Source organism: Chiloscyllium plagiosum, unplaced genomic scaffold (genome assembly GCF_037043375.1).
Source record: "Chiloscyllium plagiosum isolate Xiang-an unplaced genomic scaffold, Cpla_swu_hap1 HiC_scaffold_10, whole genome shotgun sequence".
NCBI lineage: Eukaryota > Metazoa > Chordata > Chondrichthyes > Orectolobiformes > Hemiscylliidae > Chiloscyllium > Chiloscyllium plagiosum.
The window spans coordinates 66,373,403-66,393,558 of record NW_028270148.1 but is presented as its reverse complement, the minus strand read 5'-3'; the positions used below and the strand labels follow the sequence as shown (position 1 = coordinate 66,393,558).

The 20,156-nt window shown below is 39.3% G+C and overlaps 1 long non-coding RNA gene across 1 annotated transcript in view; it reads right to left on the bottom strand.

Annotated features, from left to right (window-relative positions):
* Positions 1-1,308: 1,308 nt before the first annotated feature.
* LOC122553232 (uncharacterized) overlaps positions 1,309-20,156 on the bottom strand; it is a 59,422-nt gene continuing 40,574 nt past the window's right edge. The window contains exons 2-3 of the long non-coding RNA XR_006312656.2: positions 8,425-8,482; positions 1,309-2,909 (exon numbers count right to left, since the gene is read on the bottom strand). This is a non-coding gene — a long non-coding RNA (uncharacterized LOC122553232). The remainder of the gene's footprint in view (positions 2,910-8,424; positions 8,483-20,156) is intronic.

Below are 20,156 nucleotides of genomic sequence, written 5' to 3'. Positions count from 1 at the left end.
AGAATGAGATGTAATGGACCGCATTGTGTCCGAATCTGAAGTATAGCTTGAACTCAGAGGTCAGAGTGCGATTAACCATGAAGCGGATGCTTTTAATCACATTTTACCCTGTCTCTCAAAAACATCTCACAACACTCCAGATACAATAAGTGACCTGTAGATACTAACTCACTGTTGCTAAAAGCTGCATCACATAGCAGCCATTTTATGCACAGTTCGATCTCACAGAATAATCAGTGATTATACACTGAACCACACAGAGCCAGCCTGACAGATATGAATTGTTACCTTTCACCCAGTGTTTACCACAGGCTTCAACGAAAATTAGAGAGTGCTCAAATCCAAGCTGGACAGACCTGTTTTTTGCCTTGGCAACATATGTGCTCTTTATTAATCCTTCAGATACATTTCAATTAAAAGCTTTCAGTGGAACTCTCCAGATGCTGTTTGAAAATGTGCATCGATAAAAATGATCAAGGGTAAAACAGTCTTCTATTACTCTGCATCTTCGACCATTCCAATTAATTACAGTTTTACTAAATGGGGCAAAATAGAGGATGGTCTGGAATTTCCCTAGTAAGTCAGCCATTATTTTTATAGTATTATTTTGAATGGGGGCACCCAGCCGTGAAACAATCTATACAGTACATGTTCCAGGCCTCGCTGGCATATGGAAGCATTTAACAGAGCCACATCAAAACAATATGCTAATTCCTCTCCTTCAGTCTGGAACAGACTTATCAACTGCCACCAATATAAAGTTTAAATGGAATAATGTCTAATTGTCCGCATACACCACACTAAAGGATCCTTCAGGGCGTATGGTCTCTTGTGACATTCATGGAGCACTTTAGCCTTCAGTACGAATTAGTGTGTGGCCTAGTAATGTACCTTTAAGTATGTGAGGCATTTAAAGGCAGCTAGAGGTCAAGTCTGTAGCTATATAAATGACAACCTTTGAACATTTATTTTCACTTGCCACTCTGGTGGGTAAATTGGCATGCAAGAGTGGTGTATAGTTTCACTGTGGCTGTGCAGCTTTGAAATGACTGGGGTCATCAACTTACTCAATAGCACAAAATGTTTCCCATAAGGTAATCAAGTAGAGTAATATTATTCACAAAGTGATGATTTTATTTGAATCTGGCTGTCTCTGAGACAAACTGCGAAACTGAGGTGTGAACAGCTTTCTGTACCACTTTTAATATGCTATAATGCAGCAAGCATAAGACACAGTGCACTGTGTTTCTCAGAGCTCAGAATCAGATATCCATTCCCATACTATATACAGCAGGCATGGTGCTGACATCTATGTGTACACTGGAATTTCAGGCACGCAAGAATGGCAAGGAACCAGAAAATCCTGTTTAATGGAAAAGAAGCAATGCATGAACAGGTTCCTCAGCCCTGCACATATGTGTCGCAAACTCAAGTAACACATACATAATCATAGATAGATCAACACTGATGAAATAGTATACAACAGAAGACAAAGCTATTTTCTTTGGAGCTAAAAGCTGTCATAACAGGCTAGTATCAACATGTCCTTAACACAGGTCAGTACATCACTTGCCAATTTACAGTTCTGCCTGTCTAATAGTGGGGAAGAATTTCTAGCTGGGTCAGAATGAATGTGTCTGCTTAGTCCAGACATGTCATACTGTTAGACACAACTGACAGAGTCCTTGACTTTTCTGACTGACTTGCTTAATAAAGTGACCATCTCTGGTTACAGATAAAAATACTTTCTGCCCATTCCCAGTTTCCCCTCTTGGGTCTCAGCAACCAGATGTGTGTCTCTATCATTGGAATGTGAAGATAAAGAGGACAGTGCAAGGAACATGCCCTTCTAAAGAGCTTGGCCAGCTGGCAGTGACCAAGGTCATGTTAAATGTATTGCCTGCGGTGTAGTTGCTACTATTTGAAGGCATTTTTAGATTGATGGGCCTTCTTTTACTGAAGATAAATAAACCAAAGATGATAAGTTTTATACCTGTTCAGTAGCAACCTATTAATCCCACAAACTGTTGGAGAGAACCCATATTATTTACTACTTGCGTTGCAGCTGTTTTGACCAGACTATGACAAGTTTCCGAGTGTTTCATTTCATAATGTAAAAATGCTTTATTATGCATCTCATTTTTTGTGAATTAATTACATTTATTTTGTTCACAAATATTACACAATTGACAAAAAATTACATTTTGTAAGGAATTTGAAACCACAGGATTGCCATTATTTGGAGTTGTTTGTATATTTGTGCAGTGCCACATGTGTTGCACTGCTGAACTACAAAGAGTGGCAGGTAAAACAACAAAATACAATCAAGACAGCAAATGCTGAGCAATCCCTTTTTTAAGTGTTTTTATCCTTAACTCCTGTTGTTTTAAAATTATGATTGAGAGATTTGCTTTCACGTCCTACCATTGTTCACCTTCATCTTTTAAAGTAGCAAGGGATTCATTTTTAATCTAGAAAAGAAAAAATGATTTTGGTTGCAGACTTCTCTGGAAGAACTATTAGTGCTGCTTTCTGATTAACTGGTAATTTAAGTGAGACAAACACAGGCTAAGTGTTTTTTTTGTCTGAGTTAGCTACCATCTAGTGGCTTGGATGATAACATTCTGAGACCAGGCGTTTTCAAGTGATGAACAATTCTAGCATTTAAATCAATAACTGTTATATGGAGGGAGCAAAAGTCTAACAAAAGAATAATGCTTTTGCACATTTAGTTTCAGACAGAGTGGAGCAGTGGAGTAAGGCATTACCACATGCACAGAGAGGAAAATCCAAAGATGCAAGCTCTCTCGGTTGCTTCCATTCATCTTCAAGTGGCAGGCTATAACACAGGTTGATGAAGATCTGGCTATAATTCTATCATCCAAATGGTATGTGTAGAGTCTTACAGTCTGAAATGGAAAAGAACAGAAATAAATCTTAAAAAGGGAAACTAACAATTGAAAAAGTATGATGTTGAAGAAAAGAATAAAAGATCCCACTACCGAATGTAGGTGTGCTGTTCAAAAAATAAGGAAAGGAAAGTGCCATCCTTACCTGGTCTGGCTATATGTGACTCCAGGCCCAAAGCAATGTGGTTGATTCTTAACTGCACTCTGACCTGGACAATCAGTGCTGGCCCAGTTAATAATGCCCTCATCCTGTGAATGATTATTAAAAACATTTGCCCCACACAAGCATAAGTGGGCCCCTTTAGGAAGTAATCAGGTGGTGATCGAGTCCACTAGACTCACTATAAAACGTGTAACGAAGACTGATGGTGACAATTATCTAAACCTTTCATAAAACAGCCTTTGATTCTCTTCAATGGAATTTTTGAGTTTGTCTTGGTGGGAAGGTAGTATCACTAGTATTTTGTTGCCCAGCCCTAACCTTCTTGAAATTACCAAAGCTTTGCTGAGTAACAGCCCGCAATGCTGCTGTCTGTTTTGCTGCCCCACTCTTGAAAATGCCCCATTATCAGGACTTGGGATAATCTCATGGCAAGTGGCAGATTTGTAGAACCAGGAAAAGTTCCATTATACAGTTAGAATTCCTACTCTGTTGACACTCTGTGAAAGATTGTTCTCGACAGCACTAATCACCCTCCACTATATTATCCAAACAGCTATGACATATCTATGAACATAGACAGCATGTTTGTAAGCTATTCAATTATAGATAGCGTGATGGCTGAATCAGATATTTTTTGATTAGGTTAGATTCCCTACAGTGTGGAAACAGGCCCTTCGGCCCAACCAGTCCATACCGACCCTCCGAAGAGTAACCCACCCAGACCCATTTCCCTCTGACTAACGCACCCAGCGCTATGGGCAACTTAGCATGGCCAATTCACCTGACCTGCATATCTTTGGACTGTGGGAGGAAACCCAAGCACCCAGAGGAAACCCACGCAGACACGGGAGAATGTGCAAACTCCACACAGTCGTCTGAGGCTGGGATCGAACCTGGGACCTTGGTGCTGTGAGGCAGCAGTGCTAACCACTGAGCCACCATGCCACCCCAAATGCAGGAAATTGAGCTTCAGTGAGCCTAACATGATTTGAACACGCAACCTTCCAATCTGTAGTCAGACACACTGCAGTTGCACCACAAGCCCACACAGATTTTGCTCTCATCCAGTCTTTATCCAGGCACACTTGCCATTTGTAATCAGCGACAGTTCTTGTTGGTTTGGAAAGGGTAATAAGGCCAATTGGAGCAGTCCTTGATGGAAATCAGTTTTTAAAAAATACACACATCAAGAAGTGAACCCCTGGCCCTTCATGGTGCACTCAGCTCACCTCCCCATCCATTTAATCAGCTAAGCTATGAGGGAACCTACATTATATTTTGTTCACTGCAGGAGGAAGCTGTCTTGTGAACTCTTCTTCACCATTTGTTGCAATGGAAACCTGGTAAAATTGAAATGAATTGCTTTATTTGGGTAATATGGTTACAGACCCCAACACCTCCCATGGCATCCAGCACCACCCTGTCACCCCCAACCCTAGCCTCTCCACCTGGAATATTTTGTTTTCCAGTAATCAATTGGCAGAAAGAAAATTATGTGACTGAACAAAATAAACAGGCAGTTCCTCCCCCTGAGAAATAACCTAAGTTATCAAATCTATTGATTAGCACCAGAACCAATCTTTGAAACACTCGCATTGATGCTTGGAATTTTGCATTGAATGCTCAAAACAGCAATCTTCTTTTTCTTCAAAATTAAGGTTTTCATTTCAGATAACAACATTACTTTGTAGGATTTTCATCAAGGCACTTCTGTTCACAAGAAATTAGTTCTTCAATTCATTCAAAGGAAAGCTGGATAAAACTGGTATAGAAAATAAATCACTGTGGAACTGCTTACAAAAAGCAAGATTTCTTTCAGATCAAACAGTTAAAAGAAAATGTGATAGGTTGTTCAGTGGAAGGATTAGGTGAGCCTTCCTTATTGCCCAATTGTTCATAGTTAGCAGCAAATTTTTTTTAGAGATTTTACCTCAGAAAATGTATTCTGACTGAACAAAAGAGATTATTTGCATTTGAGAAAGTGAAAGAAAATTGTGTCACATTTTGGGACACCAATCACCTACTACACTCCTGTCCCATCCGTATTACACTTCTACGGAACCACAATGTGTAACAGGCATTTAGACAGACACATGAACAGGCAAGGAATAAAGGGATATGAACCACATACAGACAAATGTGATTAGTTTAGAATTGCATCATGATTGGCACAGACATGGTGGGCCAAAGGGCCTGTTTCTTTGCTGTACTGTTCCATGTTCTATATAACATCTGCCCTTTTACCTTCTCTCCCCTCAACTCCATTGACCCAAACACTGTTTCCAGGTGAAGCAGCAATTTACATTCAATTCTTTAAATATAATATACTCTGTTTACTGCTTACTTTGGTTTCCTCCCCATTGTGGAATTTGTATTCAATTTTTAAAAATCTGGAATTAAGAGTCTAATCATGACCATGAATCCATTGTTGATTGTCAGAAAAACCCATCCGGTTAACTTCCCTGATCTGGCCTACATATGACTGCAGACCCACAGCAATATGGTTGACTGTTAACTGCCCTCTGAGCAATTTGGAGTGGGGAATAAATGATCATCCTGTGAATAAATTCTAAAAATGCAGATTCAACTATTGCTTTGCGGAACATGGCCGCTCTGTCCCTAAGCATGGCCCCTAGCTTTCAATGGACTAGTAAAAAACCTTTTTCTTCCTATAGTGAGGGGCATTCATTGAGAAAGGCTGAGTCTGCAATAAACTTGGTGGCAACCTCAAACCACACTGGATTTCTACGATATCATAGCCTGCTCTGCTGGTGCCTGTGCATCCAGCAGGATCTCCAGGGTCTTACCAATATGCAAAGTATCAAATTTCTCTTGTTTGCCATGTCTGAGACAAATATCAGGAGCTGTGCAGCACAGCTCTAGCCGGACATGCTTGTCCAACTGCACAACAGACTTTTAAAGATGTTGCTACCCCAGGAGCTGTGTTCAATTCCAGGATAACTTGGCAGTGGTGAGTTGTTCTGGGAATGGTGCATGGTAAAATGGGACTAAAATTAAACAATATGGATGACTTGGCGGCATGGTAAGTAATTGATACAATGCATTTGGTAAGATATGACAAGAAAACTTACCATAAAATAACTCTAAAAGTGCAATTCAACTACTGTTTAACCAAAAAAAAAGCTTAAGATAAAACCTTTTGTTGTATTACCCATCACCGTTCTCTTTGGCTTGAGGAGAATAACTATTCTGAAATTTCATCTTTCCTCTCATTCATCAAATCAAAGAAGTTCAATCATTTTTTCACTGCACCTCACTGATTTTCAATATTTTAAAGTGGATTCAGGCAAGGTCCAGTCCTGATCATGGTAAATTATGGACTATCAATTTTCAACCTCTTTCATTTGATTTTAAAACCTCCATGGATTGGAATTGTTTTAAAAAGGAAGAATCATAGACCCAATATGATTGCAACAATCATCTGACCACAGGTTGCTGCAAGGTCAGGATACCATTATGGAATAAATGAAATTATCTGAACTGAAATTAACATTTTATCTACAGTAAGTTAAACCAATTAACTGAGTCAGGCATTGAGAATGACCCTGTTCTAATTTACACTTGTATGAGAAGTTGCATATATTAGACATGAAAAGGTTCCCTGCCAGTATCCAGCTTGGAAAGACAGTTGAGCCAGACTTGAGAATGCACAAATGAACTACATTTTAGTAGCTGTCTGTCAGAATAGCAGAGAGAAAGAAAATGGACCAGTAAAATTGGGGACTAGAAGACTCTATTTTTCTTTACTTCCTCACCATCAACTCAAAAACTAGCACTGGTGACAAAAATAATCAGAGAAACATCTATTTACAGAGAACTCAAGGACTCTATAAATTTCCCTACGGCTGTGGATTTGCGACATCATTTAAACAACCATGGTTTCAGGTTCAACCATAACAACTCAAGGACTCCAGGAACCTTTTCAAAATTCCTGTTCTTAATCTTCCTTTGTGTATTAGCCACTCTCCCTTTCTTACATTTTACACCATTTTAATTAAAATGTGATATAGCTTCATTCTAAAAGAATTTCTTTAAAAATCTTTGTTGTGCCCAACCAGGGGAATTGCAAAGATGGGAATCAGTTCACCCTTCCTAATGTTGTTGTAGTACTCCTTCTAGCATCATGTGCTGATGCAAATAGGAATTTAGATTTTACTGAGTTAGACTACTATGCCGTGTATAAATCTGCATGGCTGATTTTGCTCACAGACTACTTCAAATTCATACAACAAAAGTCAAATGACTTCCTGCAAAGGAATACATGGAGTAAATTCTCTTCTTCATTTTACAGGTGGTAATCTGGCTGAGAGAACTGCCTGTATTTTGGTTTGCAATGGAATGAAAGTGGGGAAGGGTTCTACAACAGATGGGCTACTTCAAACCCGCAGTTGCCTTCATTACAATTGCTCCCAGTCTGTTTCCATTCTCTGTTTCCCTGTTTCCAACACATCTGTTTCAAAGATGTTACAGTTCACACCTGTGCTTCAATATGCCTCCCTTCTCCTGTAACTGGGGATTTCCGTCTGCAGTGATTGATAGATATCATGTCATTGCAGCTATTACACATTAGCCCTTCCACATCTCCCAAAATCAAAACTGGTTACCTCTTGTCCACATCTTCCACTAGTCTACATACTCTCTGCACCATCTTGGCCATCCTAACATGAGCTCTCATCACCAAACACGTCCTCCCTCCCTCCTCCACTGCCTTCCCTTTATCAGCTTTCTAAAGGTGCCCCTCCTTCAGCCACATCCCATCTTGGTCCCCTCAACACTTCAACCCTTTTCAATGTAGTGTGCAACACAAAGATGCAACACCATTCTATTTTCTACTTGCAACCCACTCAAGACCCCAAGCACCTCTTTCAATTTATGACGGATTTGCTGTGCTGGGTTATTGTCCATGTGATAAAAGTGGAAATTGCTCCCCATTAAACCAAAATTGTCTCCATTTATTTAAGAATAAGAAGGCTATCTTCAGTGGACTCACTCTCGAACACCAAATGGTTTTGTGTATGGAACCATGATAAAAAACATTCTGGGGAAAACAACTGGGAGAACACCCTTTCTACAATCTGGGAGTGCAAAAGAAACAAAACATTCCAAAGGAGCTAGTGAAAATCTGTCACCAATCGGTCTGGGAAGTATGCCTGGACTAGTGAGCGAAAATTCACTTATCTTAAGTCCACAAAAATTCAGAATCAAGAAAAACATGGAGTGATCCAGCCAAAAAGAATAATACAGTTTTTTAAAAATATGTTTACTTGATCTCAAAATCGTAAATCCAATTCTTCACTGATCAAATGTAAAGGAAGATTTTCCATATCACACCTCAGCTCATGCTAGAAATCTTTTAGTTCTTCCACTTGAACTGAACAGACCAGAGAACCTGTGAGGAACAAAACATCGAGATCAGTTTGGAATGGACTCAGTGTTATATTGTCATATAATTATATATTCTGTGAATGTGAAAAGCCACACTATTTACGGGGGAATTAGCATTATATCTTAGAGAGCATCTAAGTCAGATCCAAACTCGTAAAATAAACACTGAAAATATGGGAAATAATCAGCAGGTCTGACAACATCTGATTTGATTTGATTTGATTTGACTTAAACAGTGTGAACGTTTCAAGCTGATGACCTTGAATTCGAACTATGAGAAGAGGTTTCTGCCAGATCTGTGGAATATTTCTGATCATCTCAGTTTTAATTCAGATTTCCAGCACCTGCAGTATTTAGCCCTTGTATTGGTTTTCTTGTGGCAGTTAGAAATATTCTGAAATGTTTGAATTTTGACCACTTACATCAACAATTTGTTAATGGAGCTAGGCTCACAAAAACTAATGTTAAGATTTTTTAAAAGTAAATTTTAAAAATGAATTAGGAGCTGAGTCCTGTTTGCTGACATCACCGATACCACATGGGCATGATAACTGTCTTCTTCTTGCACTCAGCATCATCCCACTCTTCCCTTCATGCCTCATTGTCATCCTCTGTCCCCATCACTAATTCTCTCTCCTCATCACCAACTGCTTCTCCCCACCAACAAACCCCTCTCCCCCATCATTGTCACACCCTCCCTATCACTGGCCTCTTCTCTGCCATCTCCCTCTTTCCCATCACCAGCTCCCTCTGTCCCATCACTGTTACCTACTTCTCCATCACCACCCTCCTCGCCCCATCACCATGCCCCTCTCTCCATCACTATCACCCTCTTCCCCATCATTGCTACCCTCTCCCCATCACAATCCCTTTCTGCCCATCATCATCACACTCCCCCAAACCCCCGTCACCGTCTCCCTCTCCCTTAAGTTCTATGAGGGTAAAGATGTACATGAATTGCCCTGCAGGGGAATTAAGCAAGCACTTTGACGGGACATAAAAAGGCTGATTAATTCGCTGCTCAATGTCAAGAAGGATGTCAGAGTTTAGCGCAAACTTGACACAGAGATTTTTGTGCAGAGTATGAAACCCATCCTTCCCAGCATGGAATTGGTGGCCAAGTCAATTCAATCATTTGCAGATCCACCCGTAATGTAGCATCTAATGGCTGAAGTCTCCACTCTGCAAAGGCTGTATCTTTTTATTTTACTTTTAATTTGATTGTAGACTGAATTGAGAAAAGGTCTGATTCACACCAAACATTGGGGAAGGAATTGCTGTACTTGTCAAAGCAAATTACTGGAACTCATTTTAAGTTGTATTTGCACTGTATCTTCATAAGTAATGGGGAAGGGTGCAAGAGGAGCAGCCTACACTGAGCTATGTATTCAGCTGGTAAGATATTGCTGATTGGTTTGTGGAATTGTGACCAATTGGTGTCAAAGATCATCAACCTGATGACAAATCTCTGTTTAGTTCCTGGGTAGCTGAGCAGTTTGTAGGTGTGAGAAGCTCTTGGACCTTTGGAATTGTTGGGTCTCTCACCTTCTCCAGTAAAATATCCAAAGTTAAAGAAAGCCGGTCATTTTCTCCCACCAGTTACTACATGCTATTGCTTTTAATCCCTAATTCATTTTATTATTTGTGAGTTGCTCACTGCTTCCTGTAAAGAAGATAGAAGTGAAAGCACCTGATGGAAAAGCTTAGGAAAGTAAAGAACTTGGGGAAATGAAAAGAAACCCTTTGTTGAATCCTGAGAACTGGCTCCACTAAACTGTTTCTCCAGGATTTTGTTCCTTCCATCCATAACACCAGTTTATTTGTCTTTATGTGAGTGTAGGAAGGTTTTAGGAAGGGGTTAGTTTTTCAAATGGTAGAGTTAAATGTTGACAGCTCATAATTATTTAACTCTGGTTAAATCTACTTATTTATAATAAATGGCAGTTCTTGTAAAATGTAGAAACAAGGCCCGTGCTTTCCGTTATACTGAGTCTATCTGACAGGTAAATTGAACACTGTGAACTTTGATAAAATTATTTAGAACAATTTTATGACAACTCTCGGACTAACAGTCTTGATATCCAGTGAAACAGAAAAGCTTCCATTACAGCATGAATAAGCAGCAACTCCACACTGTTTGAATGCTGCAGAGGAAGCTCAGCTTGTTGTCTTCTTCGACAGGATCTGCAGGTCCAACAATCTATTCTAATGTATCTTCAGGGATCTTGAGGTGCTGATCCTGTGAAAGTGGCAACATGGTACACCACTCTGTCATCGTCTCTTGGGATGATAGCATTCATTCCCTGAGAACCATCAGTCTACCAGTATATGCATGCCATCCCAGGCCCCTGGACACTTATGCAATTCAAAATTGGACCTTCTAGGGGCAGAGCCTGTCCTGGTATGAGTATTCCACAATCTCTTGAATGGAAGGTCAGTGTCTTTTCAACAACCATATTGCATTCAGTGAATTAGCTCTGTGTAATAGCATTAGGCCATGGATAAACACCTGTTTGGTTCCCCAGGTCAGTGCTTCTGGAGGTAGTATTAGTTGGAAAATAGGCAGGGCAAGACAACCTCATAGTTTCCTTATGCCAACCCAAACAACAGTCCTGCTCCTCTTGGTTCATAATCATGTGCTCCCTCCTCAGTTCTCAGGTTGAAATGGTGCTTTGGGTCTCAAAGACAGCAGCGGAGACCAATCTGCCCAATCCTCCCCTACCCCAGGATAAGTAGGTTGGTGTCCCTGTTGCCTGCAATTTAAAGTTGTACTCAAACAGGTTGGAGCATGGTGGGATGCTCTTTGCTCCATTTGAACAGCCCACGCTCTCCACCCTTTAGCCCCAGGGGGAGCCAAAGTCAAGCCTACAAGCCTTGACAGCCCCATTGAACAAAAACACAAATAAATTATGATTCACATGATCCTAAAAAATATCCTTCAAAAAGATATATTACTACTTTTTTTAGATGTGTGATTTTTAGATCCAGCATTGTTGCAGTTGCATTTTACTTTACGAATGGGCCTTGAACATTCTGAATCAGATTTCACTGAGTTAATATTAATTCATTTAGTTGTAGTGTAAAGCAAAGATGTTGAATTTCTATGCAATGCTCCATTACATGAGGATAAAGGAACAAAGGGGTGAAGGGCAGCAGCAGCACAGTGTCTTAATCAGATGCAGATGAGTCTAAGAGCATCAGAGCATCAAATCCCTGCTCTATAGCATTGTACATTTTTTAGTCAGCTGCAGAAACAGTGCAGATAGATTTGGGGCTTTATTGAAAGATCATATGGGATGACTGCAAAATCCCATTACTTGTTGATTAAGTATTGATCCTCTCAGTATTAACAAGATAGCTAATATGGTCTGACCTCTGAGACCAGTGGTTGAGAAAAAGGTAATTTACTAAAATAGGCAGGCAGATGAATAGAGCAAGGCTGGAGCTGTCCTGGCTCCTAGTTCGGTTAAAATGTCACACTCAATACTGCGATCAATGCCCACTTTATTTCCCTGCAACCACCTTATTACCATCATGAAGCTGCCTCCTTTGATGGTTTTTAATGACCCTCTGATCCGCGTGCTCCACGTCGTCAGTGGTTTCGACTTAGAGAAAGGAAGGCTGTTTTTGTGATGGAGTGCTTGAAAACGTGACACTTTGCCAGTGTGAGTGCAGCACTGAGATTCTTCAGGTCAGTGTGCTGCTACTCTGCACTTTCCCTTCATAGAATTACTCCATGAGCTTGAGTACCACAGGATACAGCCTTGCGATTTTTTCTTTGTTTATTTAATTTATTTTAAAAAACCTTTAATCCTTTGCAGATTTGTTGTGCGGTAAAGAATTAATAAATAAATTGAAGAACTCAATGAAGAAAGGGACCACACAGTGATAAATAGAATGTAATAGTTTTCCTTTGTAACATAAAGCAAACAGGTGCAATTAATGTTAAGCTTCACACAGTGTGAAGGATGGGCTGATTACTTAGCACTGGCTAATTTGCAGGATCTATTTTTTTCTCAGGAAAAGTCTACTTCGAACACTGACTACAAATAGAGAGATTTGGAAAGGGGATAGAAAGCCATAGCTAGGATGAATTCATAAAGCATATTTTGCATATTAACAAATGGTTTTGCTGGCTGATCTCCTTAGGTCCCAAGGGTTAATCTACAAGACTGTTGTAAGTCAAGAATGGGAGGCACATAAATCTGTCTGCTGTACTGGAGCATACTGGTACTGAATACAACTCAAACTGTGCTCAAGACATGAAAGACAATTTTTTTGGAAAAAAATGAACGAAATGTATAATCAGGATAATAAAAACCAAAGGAAAGGGGTGCTGTAGTGTGCCTTTCCAGGTTCTTGTATATATACTGTTATCCATAAAAAATTGCAAAGATGTTATCTCCCTCCTTGTTGATAGCCCTGGGAATGAATGTCCTTTTCAGTTTCTGGAATCTCATGGTTTAACAGAGAGAGTCAATAAATGCATGGTCAGTCCAGCCATGGAATCTGAATTAACCACTCCCCTTCACTTGTTGCATCTGTACGTTCTGCAAAAATGTTGCATGCATTTAACTATCGCTGCCAGTGGGGCAAGACACTGAAAGTAGAGAGATAAATTTAAATGACAAGCCATGTTTTATTTCACAATTTTATTTGCATTAACAACAATAATATAAATATAAACCTGATTACCATCGTCAACCTGATGCAGAAATACTGCCGTGGAGTTCAAATGGTTCATGAATTTCAAAGAGAGATGACATATCTTTTAATTTCAGAGTTTAAGATCCAAGCTACATATTTACATACTCTAGCTCTGAACAGAAAGCATGCAGCATTCTGACAAATATAAAACAAAAAACACTTCAAAATACTGAAGCTGTGAGCTTTTAAATAGTGTACAACTGAAACATGAAGATATATGAAAAATAAATCAATTAAAAAGCAAAATGCATTAATGTAAAGTGTTACTTGATCTTTAGTTCTTTGAAATTTCAGTGTAATGATTAGACTGAGGATTTTTCAGTACTGCATGTGGATTTCCACAAGATTCAAAATTCGAGAACAGAAAAGAAATTCTTCATCTCAATAAACTGCCTGTTACGTTCCCACAGTGGTATGTTTGAAATATTAAATACAGAGACGATCCTAGAGACTGGAACATCCTGTGATGCCACAATCAAAGAATGCCTAAAATCCTCTCAATGATTAACTTCAATTCATGGTCAGTTAAAATCAAATTAGATTCTGTTCTTTCCATCCCATTGCCTGTTAAATCATTGAGTGAAAAGGGCAAATCAGTACAAATCAAGTCTTATCATCTCTAATCAGTTTACATTAGCAATACAAGTTTCCAATCATTCTTCTTATAATCCAAAATAAGTAGACCATGTTGCAAAAAAATTTTCTTTTGCTTGTAAAACAGTAACAATGAAAATTAAGGAGATCTATTATGACTAATGATTCAACTATCAAATATGAGTTGTGCCAAAGAAGACTATTTTGCTTATAATCATGTGGATTTAGGTTTAATTTAGATTTATAATTTAACATGTTTTAAATGTCTATGACTTGATTTTAGGTGTTGAGTATATTTAAGAGTTTAATGTGCTTCTATTGCAGGAGGGAGTGGGCAAGGAGAAATTAACTGCGGAGATTGTGGAGTACAAGATAGCCTTGTGTGCAACAATGATCTTATAGCCTCTTAGAGAGCCCTCTTTACTTTAATTGCATGTTAGCTAGTGATTGGTTTAGTAATAAATGTGCAACAATTCTTTTTTCTTAAATAAATATGCTGAGTGGTAACTTACAAAGTTGGCTGCACTGAGCTAATGTTAGACATTAAAGTGCAAAATTGAAACATGAACCAAATCCACTTGACCCGACTTGTCAGCTTTAGATTTAAATAAGGCAGCTCCAAGGACAGATAACAAGCTGGACTGCAGGAAGTGGGCTGGTCTTTTAAGTGTCATAGGGTTTTCATTTTAATGTGCATTCCGTTCTTGACCACATTAGGTTGGGTTTTCCGGGCCTTGGCATCTCAGCAACTTAAAGAAGGCCAGAAGGGTTGAATCCATGGGCCTAGAGTTTACAGGAACCATGGTCCCTGCACCCTACCTAAGCAGTTGACAGGGAGCCCACAATGAACCTTATGACCATCTTGAAGCAGTTTAATACTGGCAGCAACTTTACTTATTTTAAGGTGAGTCTTCTAACTCTCTCTTCACAGTACTGCAGATAGCTGAGGAGCCCAGCTAAGTTTAGGGTCAGGAAGCATTGGGCTCTGCCAAAGTAGCCCAATGAATGGGGAGAGGCAGGAGTGAGGAGGGCTGGAGTCAAGAAAGGGCTAGAGAAGTTTAAAGGGGATTGGGGATTGCCTCTGATGGGCTGGAGGACCTCCTTACCTTACACAGCTAAAGCTTCCATGCTTGTCACATGAGGTAGTTCCCCTTCCAAAGGCAGGTAGGCCTTTTTTTAAATATTGCATACAGGGATGGTGTGGACTTCTAAATGGGCAGACAGTCACCAATCTGTTTTTAAATGTAGACCTTCATCTTTGAACCCAGCAGCGAGCGAGAATAAAATCTAACATGGCAGATAAAACTGCTCAGTTCCAATATTGCTTGTGGACCATGAGGAGTTGCAGTGCGTCCTCCAAGCACAACAGGTGACACTGCCAACTCACTACTCTGATTGATCTGCTCTCTCTGCCAACCACCACTTGCTACACCCACCAGTGCCACACCCCTTGACAAATATCAGGCCCATACACATGATTGGCAGCCGCTGCAACATCATTGGAGTTCTTATCTGAAAATTCAATCTCCAGATCATTCAAATCATCTGTGGAATCAGGATGTTCCTTTGATCTATACTTCTCTCCTCAAAAGTCCCGACTCAATCCTTCAAAGGTCTACACTCCACTCTTCAAAGATTCAGACTCCACTCTTCAGAGATTCAGACTGAATCCTGAAAGATCCAGATGCCACTATTGAAAGATCCAGATGCTATTACTGAAAGATCTAGATTCCCTATAAACAATTATCAATAAGCTCTAAGGTCACCTGACTTCGTATCTGCTTATGTGGATCAGCATTAAATTTTGCCTGGCAACACTCCTGAGAAGTGCCCTGGTAAAGGAGCTAAGCAGATGCAATTGTTAGCAAGAAACATTTTGGACTTCAAATCCTCTACCCTGAAGTGGAACAATTGCAGTAAGATGGAACAATTCTGTGGAAAGGTACCTGAGAAGCAGTTGCTTTTGGGTAGGGTTAAATTTTGAAAGCACTGAGTTGTATTGTTGATTTTATGCTCATTCACCAGGTGTTGGCCAGCTTCATTGTGTCTTATTGTCAATGAAACCTCAAATATTAGTAATGAGCCAAGGAAACAGATAGCCCCCTCACTAGCATTAAATTTTAAATGTCATTCAGAAAATTATTGGAATTATTTCAAAGCGTTAATTCCAAACTTAAAAAGTCATTTCATAGTTCAGGTGTGATTATACTGATATGATTGTGAATTCCTCATGGTCAAATCTTAAATTCACAGCACTTTTTGTTTGACTTTCCGGTATACAGCATTGCAGTTTCCCTCATTTCCAACCCAGATCCCAAAATATGTTAACTTGTTCACATGTAATTTGCCATTAGAAATTAAGTGACTCCACAGACACCTCTTTCAGGCTGAATCAGACTCCAAAATCTTGGAGTTCTGTTCTCTTTAATCTCCATATTCTATTTATCACTAAATCATTTCCACAACATTGGTCCTTCTGCTCTTTACTGTCTCTACCCGTGCTGATGAGACACTTATCCTGTTGTCATGATTTTCAAACCTCAGCACCCTAAAGCTCTACTTTCCTCACTGCCATTTCTTGTCCTTCATAAATTTCAAGTTGTCAGATTATGTTTTGTAACCTTTATTTGGAATGAGGTAGCCATGCTGTTTGACTTGACTAGAATCAGTTAACAATTGAAGTCAATTAACAATTGATTTTTCTGTGGTAAATATAAAATAGAATATTGGAACAACTGTTGAGAGTGTAGTGTTGGAAAAGCACAGCAGGTCAGGCAGCATCCAAGGAGCGGGAGAATCGGCGTTTCAGGCATAAGCCAGCCCTTCATCAGGGTCTGACCTGCTGTGTTTTTCCAGCACTACACTCTTGACTCTGAGCTCCAGCATCTATAGTCCTCACTTTCTTCAATTGAAACAGCTGTAATTGTATTGAAGCTTTATTCTTTGCAAACAATTTCACAATAGTTAACAATCAGAGTTTGTGAGCATGTTTCTGAATCTTTTTTCTTCATCTGAGTGCTGTATATAGTCCCCTTACTTAATGTGAAGAATGCTTTAGTCCATCATCTGATTGTTGAGATGGCCTTCTTTCTGCCACAGCACATCAGCCCCAAGGTGGCCATTGCGTAAGATCTTCATTAGTTTAAAAGAAAGTGTTATAATTATATCTGATGTCATCAGTTGAATTTATGTGCTGTGGCATCAAGGTTTGGCAGAGATATGAATCTCACAGGAATGAGACTGCCTTAAAATGTGAATCAAAATCTTAATAACTGAAGTGGGACACAATAATGTTTATTTGGAAGGCCAGTCTGCAATATTTATAATAGCAAATCTTATAAGCAGCCAATTAAGTAGATATTGCTTCACAATTCTATCTTCTATTTTAAACATTTATGGGGTGAAAACCTGCTGTGCAGCATTAGTATGAACAGTTAAATGCAGCACTATGAAATTCCTTTGTCTGTTTTTCATTACCAAAAACAATAAGCTATTTATTTTGAGAATTGGGAACAAAGAGAGGATCATAGAAGCAGGTGTCGGCCATTCAAACCCTCATGTCTGTACTGCCATTATGTTAGATCCTGGCTGATCAGTATCTTAAATCCCTCTGTTGCCTTGGTTGTATATCCTTTAATACCCATCCGTAACAAAAATACATCAATCTATATTCTGAACAGATAAATTGACCTTAACTCAACAGTTTTTTTTCGTGGAAGAAGTGCTTCCTGATAATATTGCTGAACTGCCTAGTTCTACCTTTAAACTTATTCCTCCATGTTCTGGAATTGCTTCTCTTTAACTCCTTTACCTTTAATCATCTTAAAGAAAGGTATCAATTAGATCAGTGCCTCATCTTGTATACTTGAAGCAATACAAGCCTAGTTCAGGCAACCTAGGGTTCAGATAATAATCTAGTGAAGCTTTATTGCACCCCCTCCAACATATTATATCCTTCTTAAGACTTAGTGCTGAGAACAAAACACCTAGAAGTGGTAAAAAAAAATCAAAGATGAGTAAAAAGCTAAGTCTGGCTGTTAGATTTTAGTTGTATTCTCAAAGCTAATGGTGCATCTATGACAAGATGTGTATATCATAGAAACATAGAAAAGTTATAGTTTATGGGATAAAGTAATTGGATTCTCCATAAGGCCTGGTTATCCTCTTCAGATACTTATCCAAATGTTTTTTGAAAACCACAATCAGATCCGCCTCCAACACAATTTCAGTCAGTGCATTCCCGATCCTAACTATTCACTGTGTGAAAACATAGATGGTAAGGTCATTTCGACATTAATGTGAGTGAGCATTAATGAGTGAGAATGATTGAATATTGAATTATATAGAAGCTGGCAAGGTAGGACATCATTATGGACCTACTGATGGAGGACCCAGTTTCACGTGATCTGACATCACGATGACATTGTTCCTTTTGGGGGCTCATGTTCAGTAGCTGTTCTGAGTCTAAAGGTATTAAGCCAGTACTCCACAACTCCATGTCTTGTATGATTATGAAGGATCTGGCAATGGCAATGCCATTGAACATCAAGGAGAGATGGCTATATTTCATCTTGTTGGTGGTTATTGTTTTACAGTTGTCCATCATTAATGATATTTGCCACAATGAGCCCTATACTGAATGTTATCCAGGTCTTTCTGTGCAATCATCAGTCAGCATCCCTATCTGTCATCTTATGTTGGAGAAAAGATCATTGATGAAGCAACTAAATGTGTTTAGCTCAGTACCTGACAAACCCCTGCAGTGATGTTCTGTAGTTCAGGTGATGAACCTCTAACAAACATGTTCAACTTCCTTTGAGCAAAGTATAACTTAAACCATGGAGTTAATACAATACACATAAAAGGAATGCAGCTTTTGAGACCATGTTAAATCTCTGTAAAGCAATCCAATCAATCCTATCCCTCTGATAAATGCTCCTAATCTTATGTGTTAACTTTCCTCATGTCTATGCAATTTATCTTTGAATCATTGATCAATTCTACTTCTACCATGCTCAGAGCCAGTAAGTTCCAGATCATTACAACTCATTGCAGAAAAACTAATCTTGCTCACATCTTCCATCTACCTCTTGCCCAAAACCTTCAATCTGTGCTGCCTTGTAGCATCAGGCAATAGAAAGACATTACTTAAGCTTGTCATAACCTGATGCATCTCTATCAGATCTCCATCACAATCTTCTTGGCTCTGAGGAATCATAGCTTCTCCAAACTAACATGGTAGCCAAAATCCATCACCTCAGAAACCAGTCAAATCTCCTCATCACCCTCTCAAAGACCCTCCTTTCTGAAGTGGTAAAGTGACTTGGTCCTGATTATTGCATCCCAGGTCTCTAAAGGAAGTGGGATGGAGATAATAGAAGGATTTCCATAATTATCCACTGATTCCTAGATACATGGGAGATAGAATAATAATCTTAGTCAAGAGTATGGTGCTGGAAAAGCTCATCAGGTCAGGCAGCATCCGGAGAGCAGGAGAATCAATATTTCGGGCAAAAGCCTTCATCAGGAACTCTTGTTGAAGGGCTTATGCCCAAAACATCGATTTTCCTGCTCCTCAGATGCTGCTTGACCTTCTGTGCTTTTTAAGCACCACACTCTCGACTCTGATCTCCAGCATCTGCAGTCCTCATTTTCTCCTAGAATAATAGCCTTGGCCTAGCTAGAGAATTGCGAAGATACAATATAACTGCTCTGCTTTGTCCAAATGCTTCTATTTATCAGACTATTTATTCTCTCAAATCATTCCGCTGCCTGTGAAAATCTATTCACATGAACCACGAATCCCTTTGTCCTGCATTCTCTTCTGAACCAGCAGTTTTCTTCACTCACTCCTGCCTAAATGCAACACCTCACATCCATCTTCATTAAATCCAATTTGCCCCTTGGCTGCTTGTTCTGAAAGCCAATTGATGTCCTTTTGCAGTCAATTTGTATTATTTTTGCTATTTGCCATTCAACCAATTTGTTATCATCAGAAAAGTTTGAAATTTTATTCCATATTCAAATTGTCAACTCATTCAAATGAATCAAACCAAAAAGTGATCCCAGTTTCTGACCCTTGGAGAATTCCACAATCTACTATCCTTCATTCCAAAACTTAAACACAGATCACAGCTTGCTATTTCCTGGGGACAGCATTCCCTCTTCACCTAACTTGACCAGCTCAGTCACTATTTTAAAGAGCAAATTAGGTCACCTCCAAGTCTTCTCTCATCTATAGATAAAATGCTCTAACCTTTCAAATCTTTCCTGATCATTGTAATCTCTTAGCTCTGGTGCTATCCTTAAAAATCTTATTTGCACTTCCATCAGTATTTATTTGGCAGTTTTGTAGAATGGAGACCAGAACTGTGCAC